Source organism: Octopus bimaculoides, chromosome 6 (assembly GCF_001194135.2).
Source record: "Octopus bimaculoides isolate UCB-OBI-ISO-001 chromosome 6, ASM119413v2, whole genome shotgun sequence".
Taxonomy (NCBI): domain Eukaryota; kingdom Metazoa; phylum Mollusca; class Cephalopoda; order Octopoda; family Octopodidae; genus Octopus; species Octopus bimaculoides.
Genome location: NC_068986.1, coordinates 49,988,872 through 49,998,311, shown reverse-complemented (window position 1 = coordinate 49,998,311; position 9,440 = coordinate 49,988,872). Strand labels below are relative to the sequence as shown.

Here is a 9,440-nt window from a genome sequence, read left to right as displayed (position 1 = left end):
TCGTGTCGGTGCTTGTCCCCTACCACCGCTCGAGAACCAGTGTTGGTGTGTTTACATCCCCGTGACTTAACAGTTCAGCAAAAATTTGATAGAATATATACCAGACTTAAAAGAAAAAAAAACAAAAAACAAGTACTGGAGTCGATTCAATCGACAAAAAAATTCTTCCAGGCGATGTCCCAGCATGGCCGCAGTCTAATGACTGAAACAAATCAAAAGATTAGAGACGAATTTTACTATTACTTCCCAACAGCTAAAGGAATTCCATAGAGATGTGTATGCATGTGAGTATGTGTGTGTGTGTGTGTGTGTGTGTGTGTGTACGTGTTTGTAAACAAAGCTGAAAATCTGAAGAATGAAGGCTGGATGCATGGGTGTGTGGTCTGGATGGATAGTTAAGTGCCACGTTATAGCAGAGCTCCACCCTTCTAACATACCAGCAAAGCAGCGAGTTTCAGGTCACCTAGATAGGACTTATATAGAGAGAGCCACGGTTATGTAGCTATTATGTACTGCATCTAATATGTAAGTACGTATGTATGCTTTGCTGTTCTGGCGGTGCAAACTGAGCATGGAAAATTTGGCGTGCGCGCGTGTGTGTATGTGTGTGCTTATGGTATATGGTGTTATGTACACAAACATTAAATTGCTATATATAACGCTGGCGTTTGTGTTTTTGATAAAAAAAGAAAAGAAAAAGTACTGGTGGAGTAATGAGTAGAGGTCGATGTAATCGACTATGTGTTATTCGTGTGTAAATTTACTCTCAAACTGCGAACCGTCCGTTGATTTCTGCGAGTCTAAACAGGTTGAAATGCGTGCGTGAGGATGTGTATGTGCTTCTGTGTGCGTGCATGCATGCTGGCGTGTGGGAGAGAGGGAGAGAGAGAGTGAGAGAGAGAGAGAGAGAGAGAGAGTGAGAGAGAGAGAGGGGGGGACATACGTATGATTTCAAAGAGTATCCGAACTCCAGACTGTGCGGGTGCTTAAACGAATTGGTGTGCCTGTGTGTGTGTGTGTGTTCATGCGTATGAATGTGTGTAATGATGTGTCTGAAGCTATCTGCATGTATGTACGTATAAATAAATGATTGCGTTTATATAATTATATTTGTGTATGCATATGAATGTACGTGTGTGTGTGTGTGTGTGTAGTAGTAGTAGCTATGTTGACATACCACCTTAGTTTCCACTGGTGTATATCTGAATTTATACAAGCATAAATATTCCTACATGTGAGTAAATATATTCCCACATGTGCGATTACACTCTTTATAACATGTAAATGTGAGCATGAACACAATACGTAAGGGATGTGACTGACCGCTTACATAAGCGTATAGCATCTACGAATATATGCACGCGTGCGTGTGTATGTGTGTGTGTGTGTGTGGGGGGGAGGAGTTTGCTTCCAACTACATAGTTCCGGGTTCAGTCCCACGGCTTGGAACCTTGGGCAAATGCTTCCTTCAATAGCCTCAGGCCGACCAAAGCCTTTAATGCGTAGATTTGGAAAACGGAAACTGAAAGAAACCGGTCACATCTGTGTGTGTGTGTGTGTGTGTGTGTGTGTATTGTCCCCCATCACCGCCTAACAACCAGTTTGTTTATGTCCCCGTAACTTAGCGGCTCAGCAAAAGAATGTCGATACAATAAGTAGCAGTTTTTAAAAGAGGAAAAAAAAATATTAGTGGGATTGATTTCTTCGGCTAAACTTTTCGAAATGGGTGCCCCAGCAAGGCCGCAGCCCAGTCACTAAAATAATTCAAGATAAAATATTACATCACCACCACTACTAGACTTGCCATCACCACCACCACCATCATAAGTATTTTTCATCACCGCCATCGCTACCATAAACACCAGTATCGCAGCCACAGTTTTGCTTTACGTAACAGCCGATGAAGTAAAGAAAATTCCCCACCGACGATTGTTCTATAAGATGCGGCAAGTGGTAAGTTAGATTTCGTGTAAACAGATACACGTGGATTTGTGTGTATGCGCGCCCTCGAACGTGTGTATGTGTGTGTGTGTGTGTGCGTATACAGAGCTTCACGTGTGTGTGTATGTAATGTAAACGCATTCAACATAGACAGGGTTGCGGCTGACTGTCAGTAAACAGCTACATGTGAATATGTGCTATACAAAATAACATGGCCGTGCACGCACGCACGCACAGTCAGTCAGAAGTGTGTATGAAGCGCTGGAAAGATTATGATTATTATTACATACACAGACACACACATGCGCGCACAAAAGGCTGAGAGAGAGAGAGAGAGGGGGGGTAGAAGTAGATACATTTGTAATTTCCTTTGCGCGACCTTCCATTCCTATATACAAATGTAGCGATGTGCTAAGTTCATGATGTTACTTATAATTCCTTATTTGTTTATTTGTTATAGTTAGCATTTATTATTATTATTATTTTTTTGTTGCATATATATCGCAGCATGTGAACTATAGCGCCGTTACAGAATTCCAATAAGAAGGTTGCTACTGACTGGTTCATAGCATTTCTAACAGCATGAGCGACAAACGGATAGCCTTCATAATAAACTTAAGGATTTTGTTCAAATAGCACCGATATATATATATAATACGACGAAAGATGAAATTCCGCCGGGATCGACTTTGCCTTTCATTCTTTCAGGATCGATAAAATAAGTAAGTAAAAATGGAACACTGGGGTCGATGTAATCGACTTACCCCATCTCCTGAAATTGCCGGCCTTGTGGCATAATTCGAAACCGATATTTGTTGTTGGCACTACGTCGCTTACGACGTCGAGGCTTCCATTTGATCCGATCAACGGAACAGCCTGCTCGTGAAATTAACGTGTACCCTTAACGTAGTTTTCGAGGATATTCAGCGTGACAAGGCTGACCCTTTGAATTACAGGCACAGGAAGTAAGAGTGAGAGAAAGTTGTGGTGAAAGAGTACAGCAGGGTTCGCCACCATCCCCTGCCGAAGCCTCGTGGAGCTTTAGGTGTTTTCGTTCAATAAACACTCACAACGCCTGGGAATCGAAACCGCGAGTCTGCTGCTCTAACCACTGGGCCATTGCGCCTTCACTTGAAACCGATATATAGCGAAAGAAATACTCACACACACACATGTATATGAAGGCATGTAACCTAATAATTAGGGGTTGTTAGATTCACGATTATGATCATAAGGTCACAAGTTCGATTCTAGACATGAGTATGGTCTGATGTGTAGAGTAATTTGGCGATTTCATCAAGTTGGTATTGGAGAGATTGTTAGGTGGTAGAAGGTAAGACTGGTATTGTGTACGCTGCGGTTACTATATTTGTATAACGCAGTGGTTTCTTTCTGTTGGCCAAATACTTGCAACTGTGATTGCATTCAATACTACGTTTGGTGCGCTGTTTTTACTTACTTTACTTTGTATTGTAATATGTGTTCTAGCTTCAAGAATTTCTGTCTTCTGTGTGTATGGCGTGTTTACGTTGTCAACTTCTACGATTGGCTCTACCTGCTTTAAAAAAAGATAATTTTTTTTTAGGCTGCTGGTAAGAAGTAAGAGGTTAGATTTCACAAAGTGCTACTTTAACCATTTGATCGAGGGTAACAGATATATAGGCTCGAAATTTTATAACCGTTAACTGCGGAAGGCAGTTTTACCTTACAACATTGAAAAAAAAATTTCTCCTTAAACTAACTGCGAGGAGCAGACATACCACGCAGGGATACTTTTTTAAATGATAATTTTTCAGATTCGTTTAACTTTTTCACAATTCACATTACAATAAAATATTTTTAGTGATGGATATGAAAACAATACCAGCAGGAGATATTGAAACCGTACTGCAGAAAAGGAAATTATCAATTCCACTTTTTTAGTAGATAATTTAACATCATTACAGGTATGACCCTGAAATTTAAACATGCAGTCGAAGGGTTAAAACTGTTGTGCAGACAGGTTTTCAGATTTAAATTTGTGAGTGTCTGGAGAACGGGCGGCATAAACGTAATGTCCATAGGTTTTTATGGAGAATGCGAAACTAGGGCGAAAGAACGGATTCGTTTTGGTACAAAGTGAAGAAAATGAATATTAGGAACTAAGTGAGTACGCTAAGGGCCAGAGAGGCTGAGGTTGGTAAGACGAGACTGGACACTATAAGCAACCCCTCTCCGTAAACTGAAAAGTAGGGGTACCCCTGCATACACCCCCTCTCATGTCCATCAATGTTTTGGCGTTTCATTCAGGAAATTTCAGATTTTGGAAGTGTGGTTGTTCTCCAGTTTATCGACTTGGTGCTCAGACAGTTTGCTAACCAAAGTTTTATTTTTCACTCACTGGACTGCGGTCATGTTGGGGCACCGCCTTGAAGGGTTTAGTCGAACATACCGAGCTTAATATTTTTAAAGTCTGGCACTTATTCTATCGATATCTTTTGCCCAAACGGTAAGTTACGAGAATGTAAAACAAACTAGCACCTGTTGTCTAGCGGCGAAGTGGGAACACACACACACACACATATATATATACGAAAGGCTTCCACAGTATCAGTCTACCAAATTCACTCACGTAGCATTGGTTAGTGCGGGGTTATAGTAGAAGACAGGGTTCAGCGCAATGAGATTGAACTCGAAACCACGTAGTTGCAAAACAAGCTTCTTAACCACACAGCCAAGCTTATAGTTTTTTCTCTCTTCTTCTTAAGGTACTATTGATCATTTCATAGCGGAAAATGGAGTTGAAAGGTTAGCTATATCGACAACAATTTATTTTCTTTGCTAAAGCCATTCTTTATTTTTTACGATAGATTGGTGAGTAAAAGTATGTTGGTTGAGTGTAGTGGTCTGAATGTATTTTGTGACTGGGAGACTGGATTGTATTGGTTACTGACGTCAAGGATAAACCTTTCTAGAATTTTGGCGTAAGAAAGTGATACGTTGGTATGTCACATGGTTGTGGTGGAACTTGTGGAGTTTTGGAAAAGTTATATTTTAAACTAACATCAAGATTCTGGGAGTGAAGGCGTGTAACCTAATGGTTGGGTTGTTACACTCGTGACCTCCGGGCCGGGCGCTTCATTTCATATCACTATACGATAGCTTCGGCACCTGATGTGTGTGTGTAGCACACTGCGTATCCGCGCAGTCAATCATCTGTTTAACGGAGGGAGAGAGTTAAAGTGCAACATCTACATTTAATCACAATAAACAAATCTGCTGTACAGGTTAGGTTGTTCAGCAATAATTTGTGGAACACTCATCTACCCTTTGAGACAGGGAAATCCACCCGATTCTGAAAATGTGATAACAGTTGTTAGTATGAATGGTTGTAGATGTTGGTCAAAGCAATGGTTCCTTCAGGCCATATATGTTTTTTAAGGATATATTTGCGGTTTTTGTCTGGCCCTGAAAATTCTGAGCTTTTAGATTTCTTTACTGCTTTTTGTAGTGGAGGCGCAATGACCCAGTGGTTAGGGCAGCGGACTCGCAGTCATAGGATCGCGGTTTCGATTCCCAGACCGGGCGTTGTGAGTGTTTATTGAGCGAAAACACTTAAAGCTTCACGTGGCTCCGGCAGGGGATGGTGGCGAACCCTGCTGTATTCTTTCACCACAACTTTCTTCCTGTTTCTGCTGTGCCTGTAATTCAAACGGTCAGCCTTGTCACGCTGAATATCCCCGAGAACTACGTTAAGGGTACACGTGTCTGTGGAGTGCTCAGCCACTTGCACGTTAATATCACGAGCAGGCTGTTCCGTTGATCGGATCAACTGGAACCCTCGACGTCGTAAGCGACGGAGTGCCAACAACTGCTTTGTGTGCGTCTGATAAAAAGGAAGGCTTAAAATAGTGTTGTATGTGGAAGAGAAGTATTTTCGTTTTGTGAAATGCTTGAAAAAGAGCGTTTGCTTGGTGTTACACAGAGCATGTATTAAGGATATTATTGAGACGTGGGTTGTGGTGCCACTATTGCTGATGGTAATAACTCCATATAATGTTTTAATGTTGGTTTCGCAGTTTAAATTATGAATAAATGTTCATCTTTTACTTGTATCAGTCATTAGTCTACAGCCAAACTGGGGCACCGCTTGGTTTAGTCGAACAAATCGACCCCCGCGTAATTATATCTATATTTTTAAGTATGGTACTTGCTCTATTGGTTGTTTTTGTAGAATTGCTGTTTTACGGCGATGTAAACAAACTAACACCGGTTGCCAAGAGGTGGAGGAACAAATACAAAGACATACACACACACATATATATATATATGATGGGCTTCAAAAGTTTCCGTCCACCAAAATCACTCACAAGGCACTGGTCGGCCTAGAGCTATAGGAAAGGACACTTACCCAAGGTGCCAGGCAGTGGGACTGAACTCAAAACCACGTAGTTGCAAAGCAAGCTTCTTAACGAGATACCCAATGCCTGCACCTGCTTCCCACCCTTAGATCTATATATTTAGCCCCTTATTTACTTCTTTGATATTTTTTTTTCTCTTTATTATGAAGTGACCGTGTTTGTAACTGAGCAATTGAATTCTGAAAAACTCAATTCTGATTTTTAATGGAACACGTTCCAATGAGCTTAATTGTTGTTGTTGATGATATTTACTATCAAGGCGGTATTTCGTCTGTCCTTACGCTTTTAGTTCGAATTCCACCGAAGATGACTTTGCTGTTCATCCTTTCGACTTGCATCTCACCCAAAAACTTTCAAGCCTTGTGCCTATAGTAGAAAGATTAATTATTTTTATTTTGACCATTCTAAAATGACCGAATATGCTGTGATGATAAATTGATAGTTGGCCTAAATTGAAGAATTGTTTGCCCAGTGGTCGTAGTGACTAGAAGCAAGTCATGTTTAGGGAAGAACTGTTGTAATTAGCTCGGTGAGGTAAGCGTGTGTACGTGCCAGCGTGCATTGTTCAGGAAGTAAAGTGGGGGCTAGCTGTAACATGTGATCTACGTTATTTACAGACGGAGAGATGTTGAGTGCATTGAATTATCGCCCACTGTCTATGAAAGGCACGTGTGGTAACCCGATAGAACAATTGGCGAAGACCATATATATATATATATATATATATATGCTGTGCTTCTTGTCGGTGGTTATAACTTGCATTTCTTGTGCAGAGCCCTTTTCTGTCATGTGACGATGTCCCTTATAATGGCTATGCAGTGAATACAAGTTTTTTTTTTTTTTTTTCATATCTGTTAGGAGATCACTCCCTTATTAAACGTTTGGTCTAGTCTGATTTGAGAATGATTCGGAATAATTGCTGTTTTGTGTTCTGGGAGAAAGAGCACTTCCTGAATTATTGCTACGAATGCCGAGACTAATGAAAACATCTTTTACTTCGATCAAAAATTACTTTAACAGCGTTCATGATGTATGGTAGAATTTTTTTCTCTTTTCGTTTGTTTGCTATCGTGTGTGAAATGTTTGTTTTTAAGTATATTCCACGCGCGGGTTTGTCACGCTGGCAAGGGAAATAACAACAGCACGTCCGTGTTTTTGTTATTTTTCCTGAAGAAGTCATATATTTTCTGGATTATTTGTAAATAATGGTCTTTGATTTGTTTGTGTATTTTGAAGACTTCGGATGTCACTTACCTTTGTAGGTGTTTTAGGGCCCACTTTGTACCAATTCATAATGACTGTCGTTCTCTGATGGCATTAGCACGTATCACGTGGAAATATTTACGGATGTCTGGAACACATCGTTCAATGGGCCTTCCAGCCATGACCATACCATCTTACTTTTAGTCATATTCAGTACTAATTTATCTTGTATATCTAGTCATAGTTATGAAACGAGGCAGTACCAGGCGAAGAGTAGCCTGGTGCCAATTACTTTATTGACGTTAATTGTCAAGGTAACAGTCGCTGTTCGTCAGTCTTACAATGCTATGACCATCCCGTCAATTCTTCGGGCACTTTGTGTCCGGAGTATACTGGGTACTTAGGACACAAAAAAGTACATATGCAATGTGCACTTCTTGAAGCTTGATAGGATATAATTTAAGAGATTTAACAGCTATTTTTAACGTATTGAGTGTGTGAGTAGATGGCGACATTTGAGAGGAATTTGGCTGCTATTTCTAGCAGGTCTAAACCATGTAGAACAAGAATAAGGAATCTCTATCGCACATTGAAATATCGCCACCATTCAAATTTGAAACCGCCTCCTGACGAAATCCGTGTGTCTGTATCTATGTAAATAGTTCAATTCTCAAGATCCAAACAGCAATTCAATATAAATTGTATCACTGTATCTCTAGGAATTTGTGAAACTAAACATCTAATATTTCCAACATTACATGCATATTTATAAATTCCTTAGGCATTTACAATTCGTCCCTATATATTAACTACTCTTTGGGGGTAGTTAGAATAAAGTATAGCACCCATTCAACCGCCCTGCCAGGGATACGGCGAAGGCATGGGAATGTTGCAAGGCGGATTGTGAAGAGGCAGTTGAAGATCTCAACTGAGCCATCGGTGCCTCTTATATTGATGCTAAGCGGAGGAATCCAGCTCCCAATTCAAATGAACAACAGAAATGGATGGCAATAAAGAGCCTTGGGAATCCTTACACGCAGTGTGACCGGATGACAATGATGATACTAACAACAATGATTCCACACTGCTTAGATAGAAGGGACCCTCGTGAATACTTGTGATTGTGAGGAAAAGTGGCTCAAAGAATACTTAGATGCAGCGTGGATTTTAAAAATCTAATTTAACCAGCTCGCATTTAAGCAAGCCATATGTGGCCAAAATGTTCTACCTGTTTTATATTCAAACTGGTCAGATGTGGTCTTTCACACCTACCCTACAGTGTCATTTAATGGTGTTAATTATCCATCAAAAAGTAGAACTGATATTTTCCGCTTCTGCAACATATTTTCTGTACCTCCTGTAGTCATGAGGACATCCACTGCCATCATTGAAATCTCAAAGCGATGAAATAATGCATGATTAATTTAAAATGAGGTGAATACATAAGTATTACAGTTGATAAAATAATCTCAATGCTAAAGGGTTAAAGCTTTCGTAAATCTGAAATAATGCTCGAGCGCTTAAAGAAAATACGTGTTGCTCGTAATTTCTTTATACCCAGGCATGGTTAATTAAACGAAATAAACAATAGCTTTCGACATTCCCCCTAAATTCTTAACGTTAAAACAATTGGCTTTTTTGGTTTAAATTTGGCATGTTGAAGTGCAGTTCTCCTGTTTTTTCCAAAGCACCAAGAAGCTACAAATATTTAAAACAATTACTATAGGTATATATAATTGCTGTTTGTTTTAGCGTTCTGCCACCAGGGTTGCCATTTGCTATGTGATAAATATAGTTTTTGAAATTGGCTTTGTCTTGTTTCTAAATATTTTTTTTTCTTGGATAAGTTTGCTATGCAGAAGTTATTCGTCTGTGTTTGTACATGTATCATATATA

At 40.0% G+C, this 9,440-nt stretch overlaps 1 protein-coding gene across 4 annotated transcripts in view; it reads right to left on the bottom strand.

Annotated features, from left to right (window-relative positions):
• LOC106877926 (uncharacterized) overlaps positions 1–9,440 on the bottom strand; it is a 441,127-nt gene that overhangs the window by 411,326 nt on the left and 20,361 nt on the right. The window contains exon 2 of one of the 4 annotated variants that reach the window (XR_008264412.1): positions 3,142–3,499. The exons of the other annotated variants lie outside the window; for them this stretch is intronic. The gene's annotated coding sequence lies outside the window, so the exon portion shown is untranslated. Of the gene's footprint in view, positions 1–3,141; positions 3,500–9,440 lie in introns of those variants that run through there. 4 annotated transcript variants of the gene reach the window in all.